Raw genomic sequence first — 18,514 nt, 5'->3', positions numbered from 1 at the left:
AAAACATGATAAGATTGTATTAAAACAGAGTAAAGGTTCAGAAGATCTTCTCCAAATGGTTTTGAGATGAACTCCTTTACAAATCTTCACAAATCACACCAAAACAAGTACAAAACACTCAAATCTTCTCTCTAGAACTTGTAAATCTCCTCCTTGGTCGCCCCTGGTCTTTTTCTGAGTCCCAAAGGTCGAGTTCTCCCTCAATTATTGAGGGGAGTGGGTAAAAAGGAGTGAAAAGCTCGTTTGTGCGTGTGGAGCCCGTAGAGCCTGAGATCGGTCGATCCACATAGACCGGATCGGTCGATCTAGTGCATGAAAGCACAGGATCGGTCGATCCACATTGACCGGATCGGTCGATCTATGTCCTGTGCGATCAATACTTCATTCGGTCCATTGTTCGGTCCATCTTGCTTCTGAATAAATCCCGAATGCGTTCTTTTCTTTCAAGCTATCTAGTAACCTGCATATTACACTTAAGAACACCAAAACGCATCAAATAGACCAAAACATTAATTAAAACCGACCATTTAATTGCTCCAAAACGAGTTTAAAACCGTTAAAAACACGGAATATCAACTCCCCCAGACTTGAATCTTTGCTTGTCCTCAAGTAAAGAGGATTAAAATTTGGGAGCTCACTAACCCTCAGTAGACCTTACCTTGTGATTTCGCTAACCACTTAAATCAGAGACTGTCAAGGCTTTCATTCCAAATCCCCACCAAGACCGCGCAAACCTTTCCATATTTCAGACCTGCAAGTCTCAGTTTCAAGTAATCAACTCTTTACATTCATTAAAAAGGGCGTGACCTTTCCACCAAAGATATCTCCATCAGGTATAACGGGCTCGGTGTTTGGGAGGCTGTTTTAGTGTTTAATTAGGTGAGGCTCAAGTGTTTGTGGGTATCAGCGATAACAAAAAAAATGCAAAACATTATGCAAAATCGCTGGAGAAACCGAGTATATTGATAACCACGTTTTCGAACTGCTCAAGTCTCAAATGATCAAAACCCAACAAATCTCAAACTCTAACCCCAAATTTAAACAACGCATCATCTCTGGTACACAAAATAAAAATAAAATGTCTAAATCAAATCTACTGAATGAGATATAAACATGAACTCTTTTTTTTTTTTTTTTTTTTTTTTTTTTATGATTTATTATTATTATTATTTTTTTTTTTTTTTTTTTTTTTTTTTTTTTTTTTTCAGAACGAAAACTTATACAAACCGAAATCGAATATATACACTGCGATGCAATCACACACTTACAACACCCAATTTTTCTATTTACACCTCTAGACACACAGGTCCGTGTCTAACCACCTAAATGTTCCGATCCTACCTAAGCAGTCGGATGAACCATGTCTACCCTAATCTCTCCATTGTTTTTGCACATGTATGCACATATAATCAGTGTGTAAGAATGCATGGAGATGAAATAAAAGGGTAAGGTGTAGGTGTGGTACCAAACTATTGATGAGTCTGGCCATTCAGGATTATTAAAGAGTGGTAAAATGTGGTAAAGAAAATCCTGAATGTGTATATGGTGTACCGTTTCCTGATGTTGATTCCTGGTCAAAAGAAATTAAATTCATTAATGGTCAAAAATATTTGAGTCGATTACAATTCACCGAGACTTGATAAAAGATTTAAGGAGAGGTTGCTTGGTCAAGTGGTTCCTCGGTTTGTCTGCGCTAACAGTCCTGAAAAATGGTCAATATGAAATGTAATGCACAACACACAAGGAAATAGTCTAATAATCATCACAGGGTCTGAGAAAAATACGTAGAGAGTTTTTTTTTTTTTTTTTTTTTTTTTTTTTTTAAACACAATCAAATCCGATAAACTAAGAAAATAAAAGAAATAAAAGCAATATGGTACATAAGTAGCATCCTCCCCCAGACTTACTTCACACCGTCTCGGTGTGAAAATAATTCCAAGAGAGATTACCGATCAGGCGTTGCGGTCAGTACGCCTCTTGGAGCGCCTCTCCAAGGCTCCATCATCATCAGAGTCCTCCGCTGCCTCAGGTCCAGCAGCGGTGTCGTGAGCGCCTGAGTCGTCATCGCTATCTCCAGAAACAGCTGGCTGTGATGCGCATCCCTTCTTAATGTTGCAGATTCCCTTCCACATCTTCAGCAGTATGGAGTTGTTGGTTTGATGGCTCTTGATCGACCAAGCGTTGATCTCAGCAGCGGATGCAGTAGCGGGAGGTGCTGGTGGCAGCATATACGGAGTGAAATCCGTGGGGAAAAGACTTTCCTCATCTTCAGGTTCCTCCTCTATATCATCATGTGGTGTCTGCTGGTGTGTCGATGATGATGCGACTCCTTTCTTCTTCAGTGTCGCGGGTCTGGTGCAGAGAGATGCAGGCGGTGGTAGAAATATGATAGCACCTGGATCAGTCAGCTCGGTGATGGCGGTATCGGGTAGCTTGACAAATTGCTCTCTCCCTTGTTGGTTCTGGAACTGGTAGATATGAGGGGCGGACTTGTCGATGCTTCCTCGCCAAGGGCCGGTGAGGTAGTGGCTGCTAATGAGTGCTCTCATGTCGAAAAAGTTCTGATACATCCCCTTCTTATCCACCACTCTGTCAACAGGTGGAAGAAACACTCCACAATGCCTTAAGATCTGTGTGATAACCGCTCCAAACCCACATCTCTTCGTATCTGAAACTTTGAAGTACGCAAGCTTCTCCGCTATCACAGCTCCTATGTTTATGTCCTTCCCGCTAACATAGGTAATGTCTGCGCCTTGAGGCCATAGGTGTCCAGCCCCGATGAACAGAAGAGCTAGCTCATCTTTTGTCACTGCAGCGGGTTCTGTCTTCCCATAGACTACACTGCTGATCACTCTCACTGCATATCGCAGAACAGGGCTACGTATTCTCGCTTGCTTGGCCTCTCGAGAGATGAAGTTTCCTGAAGCGATGAATGTCCAGAAATCATTGTGTTCCGGGAAGTCAGGAACACAAGATTGACGTCCTTTCCCGAACCCAAAGACGTCGCACAGCTGAAAGATGGTCATGGAGTGGAACTGCCTGTTCACAATGAAGGAGAACATCGCCTTATCAGCAACTGGGTTGTCCTCGTCAGGATGGTAGAGACGGGCTGATGCGAGGAACTGCCTGGTCAAGTCAGCATAGCAATCACAGTGAAGATCGAAAATGTATCCCATGCCAATCTTCTCGAACAAGGCTTCAATATCCTCGGTTATCCCCAATGCATCTGTAGTGTCTCTGTGAGCGAAGCGCGACGGACATATTTCCACTCCCCTCATCTGCTCATAGAAATCATCATCATGTATATCCCACTGCTTGGTTATCTCTCGATTCGCAGGATGAGACCTATCCGTCTTTCGGAACTTGCCCTTTGTGCTGAGCCTAGCAGTCTGTACCGAGGAATCCCCACGCTCACCCTGCTTCTTCTGTCTCTTAGGCATTATCTGCAAAATTAATTCATCGAAACCCAAGTAAGAGACATATAGAAAAACACTCTTATATAATCATTTCTGATCAACCTCCTAAACATGTTAAAATTTAGCACACATCTCTTCTCTAAACTCAAAATAACACATCACACTCCATTCCAATTTTCGTTTTTCAATTAAACTCGAAAATTAATTTTTTTTTTTTTTTTTTTTTTTTAAGGCAAAATCGCAATTCATCCTACAAATTGGCAATCTAGGTAACCCATGAGTATAATCATCACAAATAAACCATCCTAGATGCTATTCCATTTAGAATTCGGAGATTCCCCTAAATCCAACCCTAGGGCGATTTTTGATTCTAAAATTAGAGAGTCATACCTGTGTCTTGATGAAAACTGATGGTAGAAATGGATAGAGCTTGAAAAACTAATGAGTTTAGCACCAAGAATTACAAAAATCGGTTGAGATATGATGAAAATCGATTTGCATGTTCTTTAGAGGTTTGAGAGAGTTTGAGAGGAGAGGAAGATGAAATTATGAGTGTTTTGATCTGATTTTCGCGAGTTGGTTGTTTGTATGGGTGTTTTCCGGTTTAAATTGAGTGAAATTAAACTGGACATGCCTTACCTTGGATCGACCGCTCTTAGTTTCCAGGATCGACCGATCCGTGACATGGATCGACCGCGCTTCGTATCGTGGATCGATCGATCTATGCCTGATCGTGATACATGCCTAAAAATCATCTAAAAACACAACCAAAAATCAATTCACACAAGAAAACATAATCACAAAAGAGAAAGAAAATCAAACCATGTGGGTTGCCTCCCAGTCAGCGCTTGTTTAAAGTCGCGAGCCTGACTATTTTGTTGTCCTTAGGCGAGATCGGGTTCCGTTAAAGGAATGTTGGTTCCTTCTTCGGGTTTTGCATCTGTGAAGTAAGGTTTTAGCCTCTGCCCATTGACGGTGAATTTCCTCCCATTGTCTTCCAAGACAACAGCTCCATAAGGTCTAACCTCTGTGATGGTGAAAGGTCCGGACCAACGAGACTTAAGCTTTCCAGGAAATAGCTTGAGTCTAGAGTTGAACAGAAGGACTTTGTCTCCAGCAGCGAAGTCTCTCGGGATTATCTTTCTGTCATGCCACGCCTTAGTTCTTTCCTTGTAGATTTTGGTGTTCTCATAGGCGTTCAACCGAATCTCGTCCAGCTCGTTCAACTGAACCATCCTCCTTTCTGCAGCGGTTTTAATGTCGAAGTTCATCAACTTCGTTGCCCAAAAACCACTGTACTCCAATTCCACAGGTAGGTGACAAGACTTTCCATAGACCAGATTAAAAGGAGTGGTGCCCAAGGGAGTCTTGTAGGCGGTTCTATACGCCCATAAGGCGTCATCAAGCTTCACAGCCCAGTCTTTCCTTGTTTTGCCTACAGCCTTCTCCAAAATCCCCTTGATTTCTCGGTTCGATATTTCAACCTGCCCACTTGTCTGAGGATGATAAGGTGTAGCTACCTTATGCTTTACTCCATGTTTCTTCAGCAGTTTATCGAACGTCTTGTTGATGAAGTGAGAGCCTCCATCACTAATAACCACTCTCGGGATCCCGAATCTTGGAAAAATGACTGTCTTGAACATTTTCTTGACAACACTAGAGTCATTTGTCTTGCTGGCTACTGCTTCCACCCACTTGGAGACATAATCAACCGCAACCAGGATGTACTCATTTCCATAAGAAGATGGGAAAGGGCCCATAAAATCAATTCCCCATACATCAAAAACTTCAACTTCAAGGATGAAATTTTGGGGCATCTCATTTCTCTTACTGATGTTACCCTTCCGCTGACATGCATCACACTTTGAGACAAACTCATGGGCGTCTCTGAAAAGTGTAGGCCACCAGTAACCAGCCTGCAGGACCTTAGAAACCGTCTTGAATGTTGCAAAATGGCCTGCGTATTCTGAACTGTGGCAGTGGAAAAGAATCCCTTGCATCTCATTCTCCAGAACACATCTCCTGAATAAACCATCTGAGCATCTCTTGTAGAGGAAGGGATCATCCCAGTAGTAGTGGTTCACATCTCTCATGAACTTCTTCCTCTCATACCCCTTCAGGTTCGGTGGTTCAATTCCAGCACATAGGTAGTTTGCAAAGTCTGCAAACCATGGGAGATCATCCTGAATTTGTCTCATGACACAGCAATCAGCCTGATCCAAATACTCATCCTCCAGCAAGGTGATCACATAGACATTCTCCTCGGGTAATGTATCATCCAGTGGTGTTTCAGCTTCCACTCTCATTCGGGAAAGATGATCTGCCACTCCATTTTCTGCTCCTCTCTTGTCTCTGATCTCAATATCAAACTCCTGTAGGAGTAAGATCCACCTTAAGAGTCTCGGTTTAGCATCTTTTTTCGTCATCAGGTACTTCAAGGCTGCATGATCTGTGTGCACAATTACTTTCGAGCCCACCAAATAGGACCTGAACTTCTCGAAAGCATAAACTACTGCCAGCAACTCCTTCTCAGTGGTAGCATACTTGATTTGAGCATCATCAAGCGTTCGGCTGGCATAATAGATCACATGGAGTTTCTTGTCTTTTCTCTGCCCCAAAACAGCTCCAATCGCGTAATCACTTGCGTCACACATTATTTCAAATGGCAAGTCCCAATCTGGTGGCTGCACAATGGGAGCACTGACTAGAGACTTCTTGAGAATCTGAAACGCAGCGAGGCAGTCAGCATCAAAAACAAACTTCGCTTCTTTGCACAGCAGACGGGTGAGTGGCCTCGCTATCATAGAGAAGTCTTTGATAAACCTCCTGTAGAAACCGGCATGTCCCAGAAAACTCCGAATATCCCTCACTGTCCTGGGAGGCTGTAGGCTGGTCATAACTTCAATCTTTGCTTTGTCAACCTCGATACCCTGCTCTGATATCCTGTGACCCAAAACAATGCCATCTTTCACCATGAAATGACACTTCTCCCAATTTAACACCAAGTTCTTCTCCTCACATCTTTCCAGCACCTTGCACAGATTAGCAAGGCAGTCGCTAAATGAAGAACCGTAGACTGAGAAATCGTCCATAAAAACCTCCATAATGTCCTCAATAAGATCAGTAAAGATCGACATCATGCATCTCTGGAAAGTGCAGGAGCATTGCACAATCCGAAGGGCATTCTCCTGTAGGCAAAAGTACCGTATGGGCAGGTGAATGTTGTCTTCTCTTGGTCGTCTGGATGAATGGGTATCTGAAAGAACCCGGAGTAGCCATCGAGAAAACAGTAGTAGGGGTGGTTGGCTAGTCTTTCCAGCATCTGGTCAATGAAAGGAAGTGGGAAGTGGTCCTTCCTTGTGGCTGAGTTTAGCTTCCTGTAGTCAATGCACATCCTATGCCCTGTGACTGTTCTGGTAGGAATCAGCTCAGCCTTCTCATTTGTGATGACAGTGATGCCACCCTTCTTAGGAACCACATGAACCGGGCTCACCCAAGTGCTGTCTGAAATTGGGTAGATCACCCCTGCACTCAACAGCTTTAGAATCTCCTTTTTCACAACTTCCATCAGTTTGGGATTCAGTCTTCGCTGGTGCTCTATGGACGTCTTTGACTCATCCTCCAAGTGAATCTTGTGCATGCAAAGATCTGGAGAAATACCTGTAATATCATCCAAAGAGTACCCCAATGCTTTTCTATACTTTCGCAATTTTGAAAGAAGCAAAGCGGTCTCCACATTATTCAGGTTAGCACAAATAATAACAGGATATGTGGAATTCGGTCCCAAGAATGCATACCTCAGCCCAGCTGGGAGGGCTTTAAGTTCCACCTTTGGAGCATTCTCCTCACTCCAATCTGGTTGGGAGGATGACGGTTTGACGGTTTTATCGGTGCCTGAGTCTTCAAGGCTGACATAGGCGACATGCTTCTCAATCGGTGAGGCTGAATCCAAAATCTCAGAAAATCCAACCACTTCTTGGTTCATGAACCCGAACTCACTCTCCTTTGGGTCAATGCGACTTGTAGAGGATCATCAGTGTGCAACTCTTCATCCATTTCCTCCACCAGTTCAGTCAATGTATCAACCCAGAAAGTCTGTCCATCAATAGTCGGATTTTTCAGCACCTTCTCCACATTGTATCTCATCGCCATGTCTCCTAGACGTAAGTCTATATGCCCATTCTGTACATCAATCATGGCTCCAGCAGTAGCTAAAAACGGTCTGCCCAAAATGAGAGGATCTTTAGGTTCCTCTTCCAGCTCCAGAACTACAAAATCGGTAAGCACGTATCCCTTTCCAACACCAACAGGGATGTTCTCTAGTACACCGACTGGTCTTCGCACTGATCGGTCAGCAAGGACCAAGGAGATCCTTGTAGGTTTGTAGTTCGTCATGCCTAGCCTCTCAGAGACAGAGAAAGGCATTAGGCTCACTCCTGAACCCAGATCGCAGAGACTCTTCTCAAAAGTAAGTGATCCAATGCGGCATGGTAGAACAAATGCTCCGGGATCTTCACGCTTTTTAGGCATGACATTTTGTAGAACTGCGCTACACTCCTCATTGAGCATCAACACACCCCGCTCTAGGCTCATCTTATCGGTAAGAATCTCCTTCATGTACCTTTTAAGAGAAGGTACCATCTTCACCGCTTCAACAAATGGCAATCTCACATGTAACTCCCCAACAAGGTTCTTTAGCTTCTCGTACTCACGTTCTTTGATCTTCTGCCTTGGTCTGGATGGGTATGGAGCCTTAGGAACATAAGCAGGAGGCGCCACATACACCTCTTCAGGTTCAGAGGAATTTGGCTTCGTCGACACGGGATCGGTCGATCCAGATGGACCGGATCGGTCGATCTCCTTCCCCTTGGATCGGTCGATCTGTTCTTGAGATCGGTCGATCTCTTTCTCTTTCGATTCCTCAATCGTTTTTCCACTCCTAAGTGTTATAGCATTCACAAACTCCTTGGGATTCGTCTCTGACTTCCCTGGTAGAAATCCAGGTGCTGTTCTGCTGCTGGAGGCGGTTTGAGCAACTTGCTTTTCCAAAACTTTCAAATGGGTGTTCAAAGCTTCAAACTTCCCATTAAGCTCTCCATACATGTTATCCACCTTGGTGTTTATCTCTGCAGTGCTATTCTTCTGACCTTCTAGCACCATTTGCAGCATCTTCTTAATTTCGTTATCCTGAGAAGGCTGTGACGAAGAGGCATTTCCTTGATTCTGATAGTTGTTGTACTGCTGCCTTTGCTGAAATCCTGAGTTGCCCGAGTTGTTCCCCTGATATTGATTTCTGTTCTGATATCCTTGGTTGAACACACTCTGGTTCTGATTCTGGTTCTGCCTGTTTCCTGCCTGAGGGTAGGACTGATGTTGTGGATTCTCCACATTGTTGCTCCGGTAAGACAGATTATTTTGCTGATTTTGATTCCATCCAAGGTTCTGATTGTAGCCTCTGTTGTAGTTTCCTTGACCACCAATGTAGTTCACATCAGCTTGCATATCATCTGAATCATCACCAACAGTTTCTTGTGAGGAACGATAGCCTTGCTCCTCCACAAATTTCACAGATTTCTGATCTCTCTTGAGAAGCATCTCAATCTTGGCATTCAGCTCATCTATCTTCTTGGATTCATAACCAACACCCTTCTGGCTGGTGTCAAACCTTGACTTGCGGTTTGCTTTGCTGGATGACAGGTTGTTCAGCAAGGTGTAAGCTTCTTCAACAGTCTTGGTCATGAAATCACCATTACTTGCTGTGTCCATGGCATCTTGACTCTCTTCATGAACTCCATTATAGAAAATGTTCAGCAAGCTCACATCAGTGTAACCATGGTGAGGGCAGTCCTGTGTGTACTCCTTGAAACGCTCCCAAGCCTCATGAAAGCTTTCTGAATCAAGCTGCTGAAAGCTTCCAATTCTGCTTCTCAGATATGTGGACCTTGACTTGGTGAAGAAATGCTGTAGAAAAGCAGCTCTTGTCTCTTCCCATGTAGTAAGAGATCCTGGAGGGATGGACTTTAACCATCTGATAGCTTTATCAGCTAAGGAAAACGGGAACAACCTGCATTTCAAAGCGCCTTGAGGAACTCCATTATGTCTGCTGGTGTCACAGACTCGCTCAAAATGCTCCAAGTGATACATCGGGTCCTCAGACGGGTTTCCATGAAACGGATTTTTCTCCACCAAATTAATGAGACCAGTCTTGATCTCAAAGTCTCTTCTCTCAATGGGAGGTGGGCGAATCCCAGAACGATCGGCATAGAATGCATCTGGTGTATCATAATGTGCAAGCGTCATCCTAGGCATGCCATAGTCTCCAGCCTGTTGTCTTGCAGCTACACCAGCCTGCTGATTATCACCAGCATTGTTGCCTTCTCGTTCATTTACAGGAATTGGATTTTGCGGGTTGTCCTGAAATTGGTCTTCTTGGTGTTCAGCCATTTCAACCTCTTCAGCGGACTCAAGTCTTTTCTTTTTCACTTGTCTCTCTAGGCGGCCGAGCTCTAACTCCAAAGGTATTAAATTCGATGATCCTTTGCTTCTAGTATGAAATCCGCTCATTCACCTGAAAACACAAACAGAAAGAGAAAGACAGAAACATTAGACAAAATAAAAAAAATGCTATAGTCTTAAACTGATCATTAACTCTAGGGTGACCAAATGGTCCCCGGCAACGGCGCCAAAAACTTGATGTCTCGAGTTTTAACCCGATTATCTAACTGCAAGTGCACAGTAAAGTACGCAGTAGTAATACGGGATCGAATCCACAGGGACCGATGATCACACGTAGAGTTGCAGACAAGTTAATAGCTACAGCGAATCAAGATATATTTTTGATGGTTTTTATTTAATTTTCTCTAGTGTCACAAAGCATAAACAAGCATGTAAAAAGATGATTTAAACGATTTGAAAACTATTTTAAAACAAACGTTGGGCATTGGGAATTCTCAGGGATTTCTTTTTAATCAAGATACAATTAATGGCAGACACAGGGATATATTAAGAACCGTCTAGAACTCAAACACGATATTAGAATTAACCTACTTCCGTAGCGCTAATTCTCTATGTTATAGAAATCTCCACACTAACTTCCGCTGAGTTTCAATTTCTAAACAAGCATTAAGAACAGGTTCAATATGTTCACAAAGCGCAATAACATCAACTTCCGAGGGTTAAGGACACTTTGCTCATCTAAAGTATTTTCGGAAGTTCAAACAATCACTTTCGGTGCATCAAACAATCTGAAATCATGAACTAAGTGATCAATTCAGTTCAAGCAGTAAGAAATCCATTAGATGAAGAACCAAAACGTAATCCCTTAGTCTACACACGTTTTATGGATCAAAACATCAAGAAATCCTCTATGAGAACCCCTAAACCCAACTAGATGACTACTCACACATAACTAAGCAAGAACAAAACGATTTTGATGAAGAAAACATGATAAGATTGTATTAAAACAGAGTAAAGGTTCAGAAGATCTTCTCCAAATGGTTTTGAGATGAACTCCTTTACAAATCTTCACAAATCACACCAAAACAAGTACAAAACACTCAAATCTTCTCTCTAGAACTTGTAAATCTCCTCCTTGGTCGCCCCTGGTCTTTTTCTGAGTCCCAAAGGTCGAGTTCTCCCTCAATTATTGAGGGGAGTGGGTAAAAAGGAGTGAAAAGCTCGTTTGTGCGTGTGGAGCCCGTAGAGCCTGAGATCGGTCGATCCACATAGACCGGATCGGTCGATCTTGTGCATGAAAGCACAGGATCGGTCGATCCACATTGACCGGATCGGTCGATCCTATGTCCTGTGCGATCAATACTTCATTCGGTCCATTGTTCGGTCTATCTTGCTTCTGAATAAATCCCGAATGCGTTCTTTTCTTTCAAGCAATCTAGTAGCCTGCATATTACACTTAAGAACACCAAAACGCATCAAATAGACCAAAACATTAATTAAAACCGACCATTTAATTGCTCCAAAACGAGTTTAAAACCGTTAAAAACACGGAATATCAATGGTTTAGTTGGCTTTGCTGATGTTGGTTATTTATCAGATCCACATCAAGCTCGATCACAGACAGGATATGTCTTTACACATGGAGGTACGGCCATATCATGGCGTTCTATGAAACAAACCATCGCGGCCACTTCATCTAATCACTCGGAAATCTTGGCCATACATGAGGCCAGCCGCGAGTGTGTTTGGTTGAGGTCGATGACCCAACACGTCCGAGCTGATTGCGGGATGACCGAGTGCAAAAAGCCAACCGTGCTGTATGAGGACAATGTTGCGTGCATTGTTCAGCTCAAGGACGGTTACGTAAAAGGTGATAGGACGAAACACATATTGCCTAAGTTCTTCTTTACTCACGAGCTTCAGAAAGCCGGTGAGGTCCAGGTCGTCCAAGTACGATCCAGTGACAATTCAGCTGACCTATTCACCAAGGCACTTCCTACCTGCACGTTCAGGAAGCTCACGCATCAGATTGGGATGCGTAGGCTGAAGGACCTCCACTGAGGTTCACATCAGGGAGAATAATATGTGTTGTACTCTTTTTCCTTCATCATGTTTTTGTCCCACTGGGTTTTTCATGATAAGGTTTTAATGAGGCAACATTAAGCGTATTACAATCCTTATATGGTTATGGCATCCAAGGGGGAGTGTTATAAATCAATTGGTGGATGTCCATAACCGGCCCGGTCCATAACCGGCCCATACACTTAGAGAGAGAGACGGCCCAACCCTAGAGAGAGAGGCGGCGGCCGCGAGACTTAGAGAGAGAGAGACGGCTACATGGTTTAGGAAAAAAGGAAACCCAATTTCCTTTTCCTTGTATGATTAGGATTTCCTTTTTTTCTTTATTTTTATGATTTGTAATCTTTCCTTTTATCTATCTTGTAATCCCCTATATAAAGGGAACACTTATTCATTAATAAAATACAGAAACTTACAGCTCTAAATCCTTAAGTTTACAACAAGCACATGATTTTTTTTTCCTTTTTACAGAAAAAGTAGCCGTCACAGTTCACTGTCGTTTAATGCCATCACTAGATTTTGACCCGCGTACCCGCGCGAATGTATTTTTCTGTTGCTATTTGTTTTTCATGTCAATATTAGATATTAGGGCTAGATAAAAAAATCCAAATCTGAAAAACTGAACCGATCCCAATCCGAAAGAGTAGTATCAAAACTGAACCGAAATTGATTTAATATCCAAATTATTCAAAATTTTGATATTTAGAGATTCGAAACCGAATCTGATCCGAACCAAATCTGATCTGAACCGAAGAATTTCATATATTCAAATGTATCCAAAAAAGATTTATATACTTATACGTATTAATTATTTTTAGATTTATGTATATAAAAACATCCAGAATACATATGATACTTTTAAGTTGGTTTAAATACTTGAAAATATCTACAAATTGTCAAAAATAAATATCTAAATTAGTTAAAGTATACTCAAGACACCAAAAATATTCAAAATAATTATTGATTCTTGATCCAAATATTTAAAACAACCCAATTTATATGTTAAATTTAGGTATTCTAACATATGTTATTCAAATTTATATGTGAGCCCACCCCGAACCCACAGAGATCTGAAAAGAATTCGAACCGAAATTTAGAAATATTTGAATGGGTCTGAAATCTTTGACCCCAGAACCTGAAATCCAAACAAATCCGAACCGAACCCGAATGGATATCCGAAAGCCCAAACCTAGTCACTATTATATATCATATATATGTCATCGTATAATTAATCGTATTTTATATGTATCATCATATAAGTAATCATATAATTAATAGTATTTTATATGTATCATCATATAAATAATAATATATAATATTTTTAAAATTTAATGTGAAATATAAAAACCATAATTTAAGTTGGTATATGAAATTGGGCTTTTTATTGTATTTTTCTTATATATATTGAAAAAATTATTTTAATAATGGTTATTGGAAAATATTTTAGTAAAAATAAATTTTTGAATATATGTATATTTTAAATCAATTTTGGATATAAATCAATTTTAAATTATTATTTTGATTTGAAATATGTATATAAAGTTTAAATTTTATTTTGGGTTTTTTGCAAAATTGACCTATAACTCAAAGTCAAACACAAAACTAACCTCCCTTTTTTTTGGAAATTAGTTTTGCCCTATTCACCCCACAAGTTCATATAATTCACGAAATTGCCATCAATTTTTTTTTTTGAAAATGACATTTTTACTCTCTCACCCTCATCATCTTCAAGTAATTACAAGATTGTCATTGTCATCAATACCCCAACCACCATGAACAACCAATTTGAAGCTCTTAATGCTCCCAAAATCGAGTTACCCTTCTTCTTTTTCCATTCTTGTGAACTAAACACAACATATCTCTCACTTTCTCTCTACAATGAGCTAAAAACCCCAAGATTTTGATTCTACATTTTTTATGGTTCATAGAGTCATAGAAGCTAACGATCGATTCTGGGTGGGTTACTTTCGTTTGAGATTCTGTGTGCTTGGAGAAGCCTTATGTGTGCTAAGGAAGTTATCTCACCAATTTAAGGTATGACATCGAGTTTTTTCCAGATATGTTCGTCAGACGACTTACATGGGAAGTCGTCTGGCTGTAGACGACTTACCTGGAAGTCGTCTGGTCAACGCAGAGGTTATTTTTGCAATTGACTTTGAAATCTGTTTTCTGAGACGACTGAAAGTTAAGTCATCTGATTTTTTTTTGTTACAAAAAAATCTCCAAAGAACCTAGACGACTTACATTTCAGTCGTCATAGGTTAGTTTTACATTTGACTGGATTATTTCAGAAGTTTGATTTTCCCGGACGACTTACATTTCAGTCGTCTAGTGAAAATTGAAATATAAATATTTTATTAACACTAGACGACTTACAATTAAGTAGTCATAGGTTAGTTTTGCAATTGAAAAAAAAATTCAATATTTAATTATACCCAGACGACTTACAATTCAATCATCTGCCCGACGACTTACATGTAAGTCGTCCAAGATTTTATTCCGAGATTCTGGTCAAACCTCGTAAATCCTGGACGACTTACATGTAAGTCGTCTGACGGACGATTGAATTGTAAGTCGTCTATATATAATTAAATATTGAAGTTTTTTTTAAAATTGCAAAACTAACCTATGACGACTTAATTGTAAGTCGTCTAGTTTTTAAAAAATATTATTATTTTAATTTTCACGAGACGACTGAAATTTAAGTCGTCCAGGAAAGTTAAACTTCTGAAATAATCCAGTCAAATGCAAAACTAACCTATGACGACTGAAATGTAAGTCGTCTAGCTTTTTTGGAGTTTTTTTTTTAACCAAACAAAAGTAGACGACTTATTTTTCAGTCGTCTGAAATAACAGATTTCAAAATCAATTGCAAAAATAACCTATGTGTTGACCAGACGACGTATATTTTAGTCGTCAGGAGGACTTAGATTGAAGTCGTCTGCTTCGATCTTTAATAAAGTTTCGTTTTCTTTGTTCTAAGTTTGCTAATGTGTTTATTTTGACTTTTTCAAATGATGTGTTAGTTACATGCAGTGTATGGAGAATGGTTGTTGAAAGATGGATGTTGGAATTTTGTGGTTGATCATTTCAAAAGAGCGTGAATGTTATTTTTGAGTGAAGGTTCAACACATGCTGATCTTGTTGCAATGGCTCAAGAAGATTATAACCTGGACATGAACACAGAGTCTGTGGAGTTAACCTACTCATTACAACATATGGCTAAAGACCTTCCTCCTATTCATGTTACAAGTGATAGACAAGTTCGGAACTTGCTCGAGATAACTAAAACGCATGAAGTGCGTCTTTGTTATAGACACTAATGATGATTATTGTTATGAGTTGGAAGAATGGTTAAAATGCCTCTTAAAATGTTGTATCAATATGAAGCTACCAACATTCTTGTTTATTAAGATGAGAAAAAGGTCATTGGAGTTTATTATTGCATATAAGAAATCCAAAGATAAGAAAAAGGCTATTGAAGTCTATTGATTCATTGATTTGTAAATGTGTAAACACATTGTTAGCACATGTATTACATCGTGGGAAACATTATTACTGATTTTACAAAAAATTCACAACTAAAAGAGTAGATATGCAAATCACAAACAGACCACAAACAAAACTATTATAGATCATTCCTCTACAAAGACAAGCTTGGACTCCACTTGATATGGAAGAAGACTTCCAGGAAGTCCAGACGACTTCCAGGAAGTCCAGACGACTTCCAGGAAGTCCAGACGACTGAAATGGAAGTCGTCTGGAAGACTTCCTGGAAGTCTTCTGGAAGACTTCCTGAAAGTCGTCTAGTGCATTATATTTTAGCCGACTAACAGGTAAGTCGTCCCAGAAGTCTTCCAGATCTGAAAAACCTGCATATCAAATCCAGATCTGAAAAACCTGCATATCCACAAACGTTCAAATGGCTTAAAAACAGAAAAATGAGTGAAAGATTAGATAAATCTATCTTTATAGAACACACAAAAATATATATCCAAAATTAATAGATCTACCTTTAAATGAGTGGAAAATGAGTACCATCTGATTAAAAACCTGCAAAAAAAGATAGATTAGTAAGAAAGACATGAGACAAAACTGAAAAATTCATATAAAGTTTGGTGTTTTCAAGTCAAAGAGATTAGAGAGAGGTTGAAGAGTTTTAGAATGATGAACATTACATTTTTGTTGCAGCCATTTGAGAGGAAGAGAGAGAATGTGTAAATTTTTCTTTATATAGGGAGACAAAAAATCCAATTAGGTTAAATATTTTTGATTCAGACGACTTCCTAGACGACTTCCTAGATGACTTACTTGTAAGTCGTCCAGAAGACTTTAATATTTTTAGCGGAAAACTAAAATAGAAGACTTCTCAGACGACTTACAAGTAAGTCGTCTGGTTTAAATTATTTAAGCGGAAAAATAATTTTTAAAAAAATTTTAGGCGGTAATATTTGGACGACTTACATGTAAGTTGACTGTTTTAATTTTTTCACCAGGCGATTGAAATGTAAGTCGTCTAGATCCTAAACATAACCCCTAAACTTAATTAACTAACTAAACACTTCATAAAATCAAATTAAACTTCAAAAAAGTGTTTACTATACACAAAAATAAACACGTATAGGTAAAAAATTAATTTTCCAAAAAAACATTCAAGCTTTCAAAAATCTAACCCTAAGAATACATACAATACTACAACATATGTTGCCAAACCCTAGACCAAATAATATCATGATTCACTACCTACACTCATCTATGTTGAAAACAATTCAATTTTGTTATATTTTAATTTATATCACTTAAAACTGTTTATAATTACATGATTTTAATTTTTCGCTTATCAAAATGTTTTTTAAAAAATTTATAAATTATTTTTAAGATCAGCTACGCCAGAAGACTTACTTTGAAGTCGTCCAGACGACTTCCAACATCTCAGACGACTCATTGGGGCTATATTCGTAAAAATGGCTTCTGTTTTTTTGTTTGGTCACAAGGGGCTGAGCTGTAATTTCACAAGGCTTTTAGGTTAGTTTTGCATTTGATTCAAGTTTGGGTATAGGTTTGTGGTTAAAATCAAGTTGTGGGTTAGTTTTGGCAAATTCCCCTTTTATTTTATGATTGTTTTAGACAAAAAAATGCTTTTAGGTAATTAGATTAGTCAATTTACGTATATTTTAAAGTTGGCTCAAATAGATAATTTATCATAATATAATGGACTTTCGATTTTTATTATTAACATAAGCTCGTTACTTTTTTTCTCAAGATACAACTATCCATGTTTCCAAATAATATTATATTTTTATACTACTATTCATGTTTTCAAACAAACTTTTTTTTCAAACTGCTATCTATATTTCCAAACAAATTTTCATTAGAACTACTATTTAAGTTTCCAAACAATGAATGTGTAATTCAGTTTTAATAATACAGATAGATTCGCAATTTGATAAAAGATCCTTCAAGATTGACTTCCGATATAATTGTCGATATCACTTATGTCCAGGAATCTAGCTACCCTTCCAGAAATCTGAATCAAACACATGTAAATCTACTTAACATTGTCACTCAAAAACATTTTAAGCATCAGGTGTTTCAAGTTCGGTGTTAGACCAAATTATCAGAACTAAAGATGAACAGAAAATTACCGGTCTCTGAAAAGACTTGTCATGGAGAGACATCCACAAGGAAGCACTGACATTTATAAATAAAAAAATTATGTTAATATCATATGAACATATATTTTGAGAGATTTTCCACTGAGAATGATGTTTGTTATGGTTATTTATATTTATCACCAGGTTATTGTCTTTTTGTTGAATTGGTTTTGTGATGTCTTGCCAAGATCAAAACTCTTATGTATACACAAATACACACACATGTAAAAACCCCAAACCCCATACACACTTTTTTTACAAGTTAGAAAACCATAAAACGTGACATGTCTCCTAATCCCTTCCATTGCTTAGACTTCCAACTAATTCCAGTAATGAGTCAGCCCTACAGAGAAAACTCAGCCCAACGATTTTTTTAACTGGGCCCTAGCACCGGTTTGTAGGAACCTGGTTCAACCTGCTTTATAGGGCCTATGCATGCATGGATGCACGGCAGCCGATTGTGGATTGTGGACAAACCCATTCCCTGCTTTCCAACGTGCAAATGACTTTGTTGCTAGTAGTAGTAGGTAGTAGGATCGAACTTGGGGGAGCGTTTATAAACGCATTCCGAAATCAAATACACTTGCTTACGGGAAATCATTATTCTTTTGTAATATATTACACCACATCAGAAATTGTTGAAAGTAAGCTTGAAGGAAAAACTTGTGGAGCAAGTTATCCTAAAGATATTTGGAAAGTGAAAGAAATAGGAAATATGCTCGTTTAGGAGTTATCTAAATAAGCTAACCTAATGAGATTAGGAAGTTGATTTCTCTATATAAAGAGATGCCAAGGTGTGGTATAACTTATGAGTTTGAGAGATTTTGTGAGATCTTAAGTTTTTGAGAAAGTTTTCTTAAGCTAATAATAAGAATTGAGTTATTCTTATTGATCTATTGAGTTCATATT

At 39.2% G+C, this 18,514-nt stretch overlaps 1 non-coding gene across 1 annotated transcript; it reads left to right on the top strand.

Annotated features, from left to right (window-relative positions):
- The first annotated feature begins 9,243 nt into the window (after positions 1-9,243).
- On the top strand, positions 9,244-9,350 carry LOC125589401. The gene has a single exon (XR_007325594.1). It is a non-coding gene; the product is annotated as a small nucleolar RNA R71 (small nucleolar RNA).
- Positions 9,351-18,514: the final 9,164 nt, after the last annotated feature.

The sequence above is a fragment of the Brassica napus genome, chromosome C6 (assembly GCF_020379485.1).
Source record: "Brassica napus cultivar Da-Ae chromosome C6, Da-Ae, whole genome shotgun sequence".
Lineage (NCBI taxonomy): Eukaryota > Viridiplantae > Streptophyta > Magnoliopsida > Brassicales > Brassicaceae > Brassica > Brassica napus.
The sequence above is the reverse complement of the archived record's forward strand: the minus strand, read 5'-3'. Positions and strand labels throughout refer to the sequence as shown.